Genomic DNA, 12,651 nt, shown 5'->3' on the forward strand with positions numbered 1-12,651 from the left:
AAGTGGTCCCCAAACTTTTGCTTGAAGACCAAAAAATGAAGATAGATTTTGGATATCAATCCATGAATCAATTGACAAATATTTATCATGTACCCACTATGTGCCATACACTGTGTTGAATGAAGTACTAATACAAGAATGATACAATCCCTATCTCTAGTGGAAATTTGAAGAGGAATAGGGAAGTTTGGAAGGAAATGTTCAGGAATAAAAATAATTAGCTCAATTTTGACATGTTAGATTTAAGATGTCTCTAGGACATCCACTTTGAAAATTTCAATAGGCAATTAGTGATTCATTACTGAAGCTCAGGAGAGAGCCTGGGTCTCAATATATAGGTATCACTAATTCATATATAAGGACTTTCTTCTTTTTTTCTGATTGTATTCTTTTAACATTTTTATAGTTTGATTCATTTTGTCTTTTTGAAATGTTTCAACATTTCAGAGATGTTTCAACTTGCATTGCATCTTTTATCCTTGTGTGTATGTATATGTGTGTGTGTGCATGTGCGCACATGTATATACACACACACATATACTTGTAGATATATGATATAGAATTTATTTGTTGTAATGAATTTTTTTAAGAAAGCATTATTCAGTGGATCTGGCAAAGCTGTCTTGAGTGAAAGCTGGATGAGGATTCAGTTGTATGGGGATGAAATGGGGGATATCTAGAAGAAAGGAGAGGAGGACTATGGGTAGCAGCTGTAGCTTTTTTTTTTTTACCCTACAACCAGGGTTTGGGAATTATAGTTGTAGAGGACTCAGGAATTAATGTGGTATTAGGAGTGAGAACAATGATCTCCTCACTAAAGGTGATGTTGGGCTGGGAGGGAGTCTGGAATGTAGGGAAGCCTGACCTAGAGACCTAAGCTATGGATTGAGCAGTAAGAGGTCTGAGATACAAAAAGAGGTAGTTTGCTTAGTGGCTGCTATAAATTTGAGCCATGGATATGGAAGCTCCGGAGGTGAGTCATTCTCAGATTAGCAAGTTTGCCAAATATATTTGGAGGGATATCAGCTTGGTAGCTGCAGATGTAGAAATTTAGTTGACTTCTCATATGCTAAAGGAAAAAATAAAGGGCTCAGGCTAAGAAAAATTGGCCAAAATCTACTCTGGACTATGTCTGGGGAAAGAGAAATAGGCAGTCCAGCTGTTGTGGCTTAGGTTTGTAATGTTCGGGTTAGTGGGAGGTAAAGAGTCACCCCACTGGAGACCCAACTGACTAGTTCAGTTGGACATTGGTCCTTCCTCCTTCCTTCCCTCCCTCCCTTCCCTCCGGAGGCTCCCTTTCTTCCTTCTTTTAAATAGAAATTATTTTTTCTATTAATTTAATTTAATTTAAATAGAAATATATTATATTTTATTTATATATATTTATTTTATGTAATGAATTCAATATATTATATAAAATGTATATTTAAATATAATTATTATATTTATATATTATTATATTATACATAATACTGTTATTATATTAATATATAAATATATAAATTTTGATCTCTGAAACCCATCAGATAGTTTAGGGTTTGGGGTTAGATTTTTCTCTTCTATAATTTAAAAAAACCTGGGGCAATTAACTCTTCCCCCCCCCCATGTGATTTCATTTATGATTAATTGAAATAGAACTCTGAAAAACTGTGCTTTGATAAAGACTTTTGGGATTCAAATGGAGCTCCTTGGCCATATCTTAAACTCAAAACACTCTGGTTCTCACTGATTAGCCAGTAATATGTGCCAGCCCAAGCCTGGCTGGGTCATTAGGTTTTGATGACTCAGGGTGGATCATAAATAGCAATTTTTTTCTGCCCTGACCAGAAAGCTTCTCATCCCGGTTTGATTTTTTTTTTTTTTTGAATAGGCAAATTAAGTCATCTTTTGTCTCGTTTCTTACCTGGCCTTAAATCACTAAATGGGTATTGCCTCAGGCAAACTGAGGAAGACCATAGCTTAAAAAGGTTAAGTTCTCCTACTGCATCTGGAGCCATTACTTGTCCTGACCTGTCTTTTGTCATTGGACTCAGAAAACCCTGGGGATGGTTAAGAGGTGATGAATTATCTGAAACTTCAGAATGACACCAATAAAATAGAACATTAGAATTGACAAGGACTTTATTTAATCCATGCCCTCATTTTATAGAAGAACAACAACTGAGGTGTAGAGAAGAAAGACTCGTCTCTACTGAATTCACCATTTAAATTACCCAGAATGTTTATGCTGTTTTTCAAGCTAAGCATGACTGGGCTACCTCTAAGACAGTTTCTCCCCATCATTCAGCCAAAGAAAAGCCTCTTTTCCTGGTGGACCTTCTTTAAAAGATCTTGAACAGAGGGAGGGCAGAGGTCTAGTCCTGGTGATCTCACAAACTGACAAAATGCAGGGGTGAAAGGGGAGAGTAGTCTAACTCCTCCAGGACCTGGAAGACATGCATTAGATAAAGGAGCCAAAAAAAATAAGTTCTCCCCACCCCCACCCCCCAAGGAGATATTTTTGTGCTTGGGTGAACGGAAGGGCAGTTTCAGGAGGCTAGTGAGTTAAAAAAAAAAATGAGGCCTTTGTCCAAAGAAATGGCAGGCCCTTTCCATCTTTTTGTCTAAAAAAGAAGAAGAAGAAAAAGAATAAAGAAAGGAAAAGGGGGAAAAAAAGACAGTCTTTTCGGGACTTTCATGAGAGATGTGGGTTTTAAGGGTGACTTGAGGTCATACAGAGCTAATCAAGCGAAAACAATAAGCAAATTAGCCTGACCATCAGCAAGTGTCTGAGGACTTTATCAAAAAGCATTAGAAATGGTCAAATTCACTGGGAGCAAGCAGCAGAGGTCCAAGTCTGCAAGGTGGCATTGTGTAGCCGGGATTAAATTATTTATTCATTGTTAATTTATTTATTTATGTGTGTGCAAATGACCTTGCTGATGCAGGTGCTGAGGGGCTCCTGAAAGGGTCTATTTTTTTTTTTTTTTTTTAGAACCAATCCTAGAATATTGGTCCATTTAACTCATTCTTTTCCTTAAGACGATCAGTCATTGACTTTTATCTAGGAGATAGATGAGGAAAAAGCTGTGTGTGTGTGTGTGTGTGTGTGTGTGTGTGTGTGTGTGTGTGTGTGTGTGTGTTGGGATTGATGCAGAATTTGAACAGGAAGTACAAAGGTTAAAACATTTTAGTTTTATTTAGGATGCTGGGTTGGGGAGCATCGGGCAGTTTAATGTTCCCCAAATTAGCAAATGAATGCTTATATGTGAAAAATCTCTAGTGGGTTTAAATAGATTAAAAGAAAAAAAAAAACTGGGGAGAACTCGGAAACTGTTGCCTTTCTTTCTTGTTAAAAAAAAAAAAAGACAAAGAATAAAAAGAAAAAAAAAGTTGACCAAAAAAAAAAAAAAAAAAAGCCTTCAGGATATAAAGAAGTTTTACTAAAATGTCCCAAAGTAACAGAAATTAGACATTGGCTTGATCTTGCACATACTGGAAATAATTTTTTGAGAGCAAATGAAAAAATAAGAGCCTTGTTTATCAACTTTTCTCTGCCTCCCCCATTTTATGTTCCTCTCATGGTCCTATCCTAATGGAAAAGTTCAGTCACTAACATTACCCTTTACACAAGGGATCTGAAGCTTTAAATATACCATTGCCCAGTAAATAAGGCCAGATATGTTGTATAGGGAAAAGCCCAGAGTGAAATCAATAGGGATCTTATTTTCTGAAGGTTTAGACAAGTGATAATAAAGAGCAAAAACCCACCCTGTGTTTCTGTTGACCTGGCCTGGCCAGGCACAGTGGGACTCTATGTAGGACATGACCCTTGAGGAGAAAAGAAACATTGGAACACAGCATGGGGCTTAGAGGCAAGAAGTAACACATATTTGAAGCAGTATCATGTCCAGGAAGGCACTGGGCAGATGAATACACAGGGGGTTTCATGTTGCTTAAACTCAAAAGAAGCCATGTGATATCTTTAGATGCCAAGCGGAAACATCTATCAAAGTGATCAGATTCTGTTTTACATAGTAGAGCAAATGCTATGTCAACAACACATAAATTAGTTCAGGATGGGGAAGGTTGTGTTGGTAATAATATATAACTAACTGTCTCAAGCACAGATTCAGAAATTCAACTGAGGTTGAGAGTGATGGCTTTTCCAAACGGGTGAGAAAGATCAGCTTCTTTTATTAGTTCAGTTGTTCACGCTTCCCCAAATCTAATACAAAAATATTTTGTATTACAAAACTAACATGTATCTAAGAGAGAAAAAAAGGAATCACTAAATTTTAAGGGTTTTCTTGTTTAGTAAAATGCCCTGAATTTATCCTCCTAAGGTCACACAAGTAGTATGCAGTAGAGCTGGGAATCAATCTTAGCTCCTGGAGTTCCCAGTGGGGCAGTGGATAAACTACTGGGCTTGGAGTCAGGAAGATTTAATATTATATGTGAGATCCTAAGCAAGTTACTTTACCTCTGTTTATCTCAGTTTCCTCATCTATAAAATGGGGATAATAATAGTACCTACCTCTTGTAGTTGTTCTAACAATTAAATGAGATAAAAATTATAAATTTAAGTCTATTTTCCTTAGAAGTTGTAAAAGTTAAGCATCTCATGCAAAGTAGCTCTCTGATTGAGCTAATGATTGGTGAACTTGTTGAAGTGGCAATCAGTATAATCTACCAAGACATGCGCCTGTCAAAGCAGAAATGTCCTTAGTTAATAACTCTTGTAATATGTATAAAAAATAGTACGCAAAAGGTTAAGATAACTCTTGATAACAATGCAGCAACTATTTTTATATGAGGAACCACATTAATCTCTATAATCTAATTTTTGAATTCAAATTTTTAAATTAATTATTCCTGTCTCTATTTAATTTTTGTATAGTGTTCTATGTGAAAATAATATGTTTCCCAAAAATTAAAGATTATATTGCATTGAAGCAGCTACACCCAAAGAAAAAACACTGGGAGATGAATATAAACTGCTTGCATTTTTGTTTTTCTTCCCGGATTATTTATACCTTCTGAATTCAATTCTCCCTGTGCAACAAGAAAACTGTTCTGTTCCGCACAGGTATATTGTATCTAGGATATACTGTAACCTATTCAACATGTAAAGGATTGCTTGCCATCTGTGGGAGGGGGTGGAGGGAGGGAGGGGAAAAATCAGAACAGACGTGAATGCAAGGGATAATGTTGTAAAAAATTACCCTGGCATGAGTTCTATCAATAAAAAGTTATTAAAAAATAAAATAAAATAAAATAAAACGAGAAAAAAAAGATTATATTGCATTAAATTTATCTTCCCTATTATTCCATCATTTCAAGATTTTACTGTAAATTGTTACAATGGAGCCCCATACTTAGATTCTCATATGTACTTGAAAAGAAAATGATATTGAAGAAAACAAAGATAAGAAGAACAAATGGGTTAGACCATATATAAATGGGTAACACAATTTTGAGGATGGTGATGGATTGAATTTCAGTTATCTGAAAGGGGAAAAATACCAGAGGAATGTGGAGGGAAAATCTCAGACATTGTCTTTATCATCAGTCCTTATCATCATCATCATTTGAGACTGGGTCTCTGTAATGTCGGGGCTAGCTCTCTGGAGGACCTCGGGATCAGGCAAAGTCCTTGGTCTTACAGTGGAGAAGTGAAGGAGGCAGGAGAATTGCCACGTGGCTGGTCCAAGATGGACTCTGGAACCTGAAGTCTTCTGTGGCTGAGAGCTGCTGTTAAGAGCTGCGGATGAGAGAGTAAGTACTTTGTATCTATGACTTCCTTAAATATTCCAGTACAATTACATCATTACCTCACACAAAGCATGTCCGACCACACTTGAGCATGCGCCAACTTGTCAGGGGAGCCATTACATCACTGTGTTACTTTAAGTATATGTATTTGAAATACATCAATAGCTAGAAAATCATTATCTCATCAACTATACTGAGTCTTAAGTATAGCTTTTCAGAGTTTCAGCCCTCTACAGGTCTCCCTATCTTGCCCAGATTAGAGCTACAATAAACACTCATAGAACTGTGTCTAACTGGCACAAAAACTTTGACTTTCTCTATTTTCAGCCTGAGCCAGTTTACCCCTCTTTAGGCAATCGAGTGCCCCCTCCACCTCTGGGGCTCACTATATTAGTGTTTTATTTAGTTGAACATGTAATAGGCTTTAGCTGTATTGTGGCTTAAAAGTTTTGAGCTCAAGAAATCTACTAGCCTCAACATCTTCAGTAGCAAGAATTTATAGGCATGTACATCCCCATTCAGGGCAGCTAGTAGCACAATCACCCTGGAGTCAGGAGGACATAAATTCATTTTCAAAAGTTTTTGTAACATTTTTTATTAAAATTATTTAACTAAAAATATTTCTAACATTCATTTTTTAATTTTAAATTCCAAATTCTCTTATTCCTTCCATTCCTGCCCATGAGAAGGCAAGCAATTTGACATAGATTATACATGTACATTCATGCAAAACATATTTCCATGTAGGAGGACCTAAGTTCAAGTCTGTACTAGCTGTCAACTTGGGCAAGTGACAAACTCTTTTGTTTCAGTTTCCTCATATGTAAAATGAACCATAGAAGAAAATAGCAAACCACTCCAGTATTTTTTTCCAGAAAATCCCATGCCACAGGATAGTTTACCTCTTAGACCTGTGGAAGAGGGAGAAATTTATGACCAAAGAAGAACTAGAGATCACTATTGACCACAACATAGAAAATTTTGATTATATCAAATTGAAAAGTTTTTGTACAAACAAAACAAATGCAGACAAGATTAGAAGGGAAACAATAAACTGGGAAAACATTTTTACAATCAAAGGTTCTGATAAAGGCCTCATTTCCAAAATATATAGAGAATTGACTCTAATTTATAAGAAATCAAACCATTCTCCAATTGATAAATGGTCAAAGCTCTTTGATAAAGAGAGCCTTAATTGATCAAAGATGGACAGAAGCAGCTACACCCAGAGAAAGAACACTGGGAAATGAATATAAACTGCTTGCATTTATGTTTTTCCTCCCGGGTTATTTCTACCTTCTGAATTCAATTCTCCCTGTGCAACAAGAAAACTGTTCAGTTCTGCACACATATATTGTATCTAGGATATACTGCAACCCATTCAACATGTAAAGGACTCTTGCCATCTGGGGGAAGGGGTGGAGGGAGGGAGGGGAAAAATCGGAACAGAAATGAATGCAAGGGATAATGCTGTAAAAAATTACCCTGGCATGCGTTCTATCAATAAAAAATTATTTTAAAAAAAAAGATAAATGGTCAAAGGATATGAAAAGACAATTCTCAGACAAAGAAATTGAAACTATTTATAGACATATGAAAATATGCTCCAAATCATTATTAATCAGAGAAATGCAAATTAAGACAACTCTGAGATACCACTACACACCTGTCAGATTGGCTAGAGTGACAGGGAAAGATAATGGGGAATGTTGGAGGGGATGTGGGAAAACAGGGACACTGATACATTGTTGGTGGAATTGTGAACACATCCAGCCATTCTGGAGAGCAATTTGGAACCATGCTCAAAACGTTACCAAACTGTGCATACCCTTTGATCCAGCAGTGTTTCTACTGGGCTTATACCCCAAGAGATACTAAAAAAAGGAAAGGGACCTGTATGTGCCAACTTGTTTGTGGCAGCCCTGGTTGTAGTGGCCAGAAACTGGAAAATGAAAGGATGTCCATCAATTGGAGAATGGTTGAGTAAACTGTGGTATATGAATATTATGGAATATTATTGTTCTGTAAGGAATGACCAGCAGGATGAATACAGAGAGGACTGGAGAGACTTACATGAACTGATGCTAAGTGAAACGAGCAGAGCCAGGAGATCATTATATACCTCAACAACGATACTGTTTGAGGATGTAGTCTGATGGAAGTGGATCTCTTCGATAAAGAGAGCTAATTCAGTTTCAATTGATCAAGGATGGACAGAAGCAGCTACACCAAAGAAAGAACACTGGGAAATGAATATAAACTGCTTGCATTTTTCTTTTTCTTCCCGGGTTATTTATACTCTCTGAATCCAATTCTCCCTGTGCAACAAGAAAACTGTTCGGTTCTGCCCACATATATTGTATCTAGGATATACTGTAACCTATTCAACATATAAAGGACTGCTTGCCATCTGGGGGAGGGGGTGGAGGGAGAGAGGGGAAAAATCAGAACAGAAGTGAGTGCAAGGGATAATGCTGTGAAAAATTACTCTGGCATGGGTTCTATCAATAAAAAGTTATTTTAAAAAAGAAAAAAAAAGAAAATAAAAAAAATCCCATGCCAGCCAGTTCCAATGATCTTGTGATGAAGAATCATTTACACCCAGAGAGGGACTGTGGGAACTGAATGTGAATCATGACATAGCATTCTCACTCCTCTTGATGTTGTTCCCTTGCATTTTGTTTTTTTACTCATTTTCTTTCCTTTTTGATTTGATTTTTCTTGTGCAACAAGAGAATTGTATAAATATATTTACACATATTGGTTTAACATATATTTTAACATGTATAATATATATTGGATTGCTTGCCATCTAGGGGAAGGAGGGGAAAATCTAAAAAACAAGGCTATGCAAGGATCAATGTTGAAAAATTATCCATGCATATGTTTTGAAAATAAAAAGCTTCTAAAAAGATAAAAGAAAAAAAAAAAGAAAAAAGGGAGGGTGGAGCAAAGATGGAGGAGAAAAGGTGGCTACTTACCTGGGCTCTTCCCCAAACCCCTCTGAACACCTTTAAATCATGCCATAAAATAATTCCCAGAGCAGTAGAACCCAAGAAGAAGTAATTTTCCAGCCCAAGACAACTTGGAAGGTCAGCAGGAAAGGTCTGCTGGACCTAGGTGAGAGTGTCCAGCACAAGACACACCATCCCATTCCCAGCCCCCAAAACTTGGAAGAAGCCTTGGGAATCAATAGCAGCAGGGGATTGCTTCCAAAGCTCTCAGCCCACAGATAGTAAGGGAGTCAAATAACCAGTCAAAAGGAGACTAGTCTCCTAGGGGGTCTCTTTGCTAGCACTGAGGCAAGACTCTGTTGCTTTGCCCATACTCAGATCCAGATCATAATCCTGGGTAACAGTCTTAGCATAAGGAGAAGCACCAGTACACCAGAGTTCACAGCCACAATAGAGTCAAGACCTTTCTTACAGTTCCAGAGCAGAAAAAAGTGCTTGTAGTTGTTCATAGACTAGAGCACAGAACAAAAGAATACTAAATACATCTCTCTTTAAATCATACTCCCTTGGAAAAACTGAAAACTTAGAGGTCCCTAGAAGTAACTTTGAAAACAGCTGCACAAACTCCCTGAAGTGTGGGACAGTGTACCTTCCATCCTGGAAATGAGCCCTACTTTAACAAAAATTTAAAAATCAAGTGATAGATAGGCTGAAAAAATGAACAAACAGAAAAAATTCTGACCGTAGAAAGTTACTATGGTAATAAGGAAGATCAAAACACAAAACTCAAAGTCAAAGCTCCTACATCCAAAACCTCCAAATAGAAAAGGGAGATACAAAAGTTCACTGGAGAAAATAATCCCTTAAAAATTAAAAATGAGCAAATGGAAGCTAATGACTATATAACAAACCAAGAAATAATAAAACAAAAACAAAAGGATGAAAAAATAGAAGACAATGTGAAATACCTCACTAAAAAAAATAACTAATCTGGGAAAGATATACAGGAGAGATAATTTTAAAGTTATTGGCCAAAAGAAGAGCTGAGACATAATCTTTCAAGAAATTATCAAGGAATATTGCTCTGATACTCTAGAACCAGAGGGTAAAATTGAAATTGATAGAATCCAGTCATCTCTTCCTGAAAGAGATCCCAAAATAAAAACTCCAAGGAATATAATATCCAATTTCCAGAGCTCCCAGGTCAAGGAAGAAATATTGCAAGCAGACAAAAACAATTTAAGTATCATGGAGCCATGGTTAGGAAAACACAAGATTTAGCAGTTTCTACATTAAAGGATCAGAAGGCTTGGAATATGATATTCCAGAGGGCAAAGGAGCTAGGATACAGCCAAGAATCACCTACTCAGCAAAATTGTATAATTCTCCAGGTAAAAATAGTTATTTAATGAAAAAGAGGACTTTCAAGTATTCTTGACAAAAAAACCAGGGCTGAATTGAAAATTTGACTTTCAAATACAAGACCAAGAAAAGCATAAAAAGGTAAACAAGAAAGTAAAATCATAAGGGACTTAAGGCCAAACTGTTTATATTCTTACATAGGAAGTGATACTTGTAACTTACAAGAACTTTTTCAATATTAGGGCAGTTAGTTAGTGTAAGTTGAAGATGAAGGGATGAAGGGATATCTAAAAAATAAAATTAATGAGTGAGAGGGATATACCGGGAGAAAGAGAAAGTTATAGAATAGGGTAAGTTATTTCATATTTTAAAAAAGACAATAAAAAGGTTTTATAGTGGAGGAGAATGGGAGGGGGAAGGTGAGGAGGACTGAGTGAACCTTATTTTCATCAGAACTGGTTCAAAGAGAGAATAACATACAGTCTCAATTGGATATAGAAATGTATCTTACCCTAAAAGAAAGCAGGAGGGGGAGATGACAAGAGAAGAAGGGGAAATAGAAGGGAGGACAGCATAGGGAAGGAAGTAGTTAGAAGCAAAATACTTTTGAGAAATACAAGATGAAAAGAGAAAGAAGAGAACAAGAAGAGAAATAGAATGAAGGGAAATATGGTTAGCAATAATAACTGCAAAAAAATTTTTGAAGCTAGTTTCTCTGATAAAGGCCTCAATTCTCAAACGAGAATTGATTTACATTTATAAAAATAAGAGCCAATGATCAAAAGATATGAATAGTTTTCAGATGAAGTAATCAAAGCTATAGCCATGTGAAGAAAGGCTATAACTCACCATTGATTGGAGAAATGCAAATTAAAACAACTGAAGTATTCCCTCATACTTATTAGATTGGCTAATATGAAAGAAAAGGAAAATAACAAAAGTTAGAGAGGTTATGGGGGAAATGAGACATTAATGTACTGTTGGTGGAGTTGTGTACTGCTTCAACTATTCTCTAGAGAAATTTGGAATTATGTCCATACATACCATTTGACCTAACAAGACTACTAGATTTATATCCCAAATGAGATAGAAAACCAAAAAGGAAAAGAACCTAGATGTACAAAATATTTATTACAGCTCTTTTCTGGTAGCAAACAACTGGAAATTGAAGTGATGTCCATCAACTGAGTATTGGCTGAACCAACTGTGGTATGTAATTATGATGGAATACTATTGTGCTATAAGAAATGATCAGCACAATATTCTCAGAAAAACCTGGAAAGACTTCCACAAAATGATGCATAAATGTACTTTGTAAAAAAATAAGAGCAATATTGTAGGATAATTAGCTGAATGACAGCAGAGATCCAGAACTCTGAAGGATTTAGGATGAAGACTCCTATCCATTCCCAGAGAAAGAACTGATGATGTTTGAATAAAGATTGAAGTATACAGCCCTTTTTGTAGTGGCCAGAAACTGGAAACTGAATGGATGCCCATCAATTGGACAATGGCTGAATAAGTTGTGGTACATGAATGTTATGGAATATTATTGTTCTATAAGAAATGACCAGCAGGATGATTTCAGAAAGGCCTGGAGAGACTTACATGAACTGATGCTGAGTGAAATGAGCAGGACTAAGAGATCATTATATACTTCAACAACGATACTATATGATGATCAATTCTTATGGATGTAGCCCTTTTCAACAATGAGATGAACCAAATGATTTCCATTTGCTCAATAATGAAGAAAACCAGCTACACCCAACAAAAGAACTCTGGGAAGAGAGTATGAACCACAACACAGCATTTCTACTCCCTCTGTTTTTGTCTACTTGCATTTTTGATTTCCTTCTCAGGTTATTTTTACCTTATGTCTTAGTCCGATTTTTCTTGTGCAGCAAAATAACTGTATGGATATGTAAACATATATTGTATTTAAACATATACTTTAACTATTTAACATGTATGGGTCTACCTGCCATGTAGGGGAGGGGGTGAGGGGAAGGAGGGGAAAAGTTGAAACAGAAGGTTTTGCAAGGGTCAATGCAAAGGTTTTGCAAGGATCAAATTACCCATGCATATATCTTGTAAATAAAAAAGGTATAATTAAAAAAAGGAGGGGAAAAAAGATTGAAGCATACTTTTAAAAATAAAAACTTTATTTTTCTTGAAAAATAATTTTCAATTATTAATTTTCAAAAATAGTTTTTTTGATCTATTGTTGTGATACGGGAGCCACCTACCAGTGATTGCTGGAAGTCTAACTCAGACCTGCAGAATGGATCTCTTCATGTGAGAGGATGATGATGATACAAGGAGACTGAGAGGCAGTTGCTGTTCTCTGACCTCTCTCCTCTTCCCTCTTGCCTCCAATTTATTTAATTTCCACTCCACAAGGAACATCTGCGTTAGTAAAGGCTGCTTTGCAACTCCTTCAAGTGTTATGATTCTTGGAGAATTGACATGCCTCTTCACCTAGGCATGGTTCTTAACGGTCTATGTTTTCTTTCACAACATAACAATTATAGAAATGTTTTGCATGATTACTCATGTATAATCTATATTGAATTACTTG

This window comes from Antechinus flavipes, chromosome 6, assembly GCF_016432865.1.
Source record: "Antechinus flavipes isolate AdamAnt ecotype Samford, QLD, Australia chromosome 6, AdamAnt_v2, whole genome shotgun sequence".
NCBI lineage: Eukaryota > Metazoa > Chordata > Mammalia > Dasyuromorphia > Dasyuridae > Antechinus > Antechinus flavipes.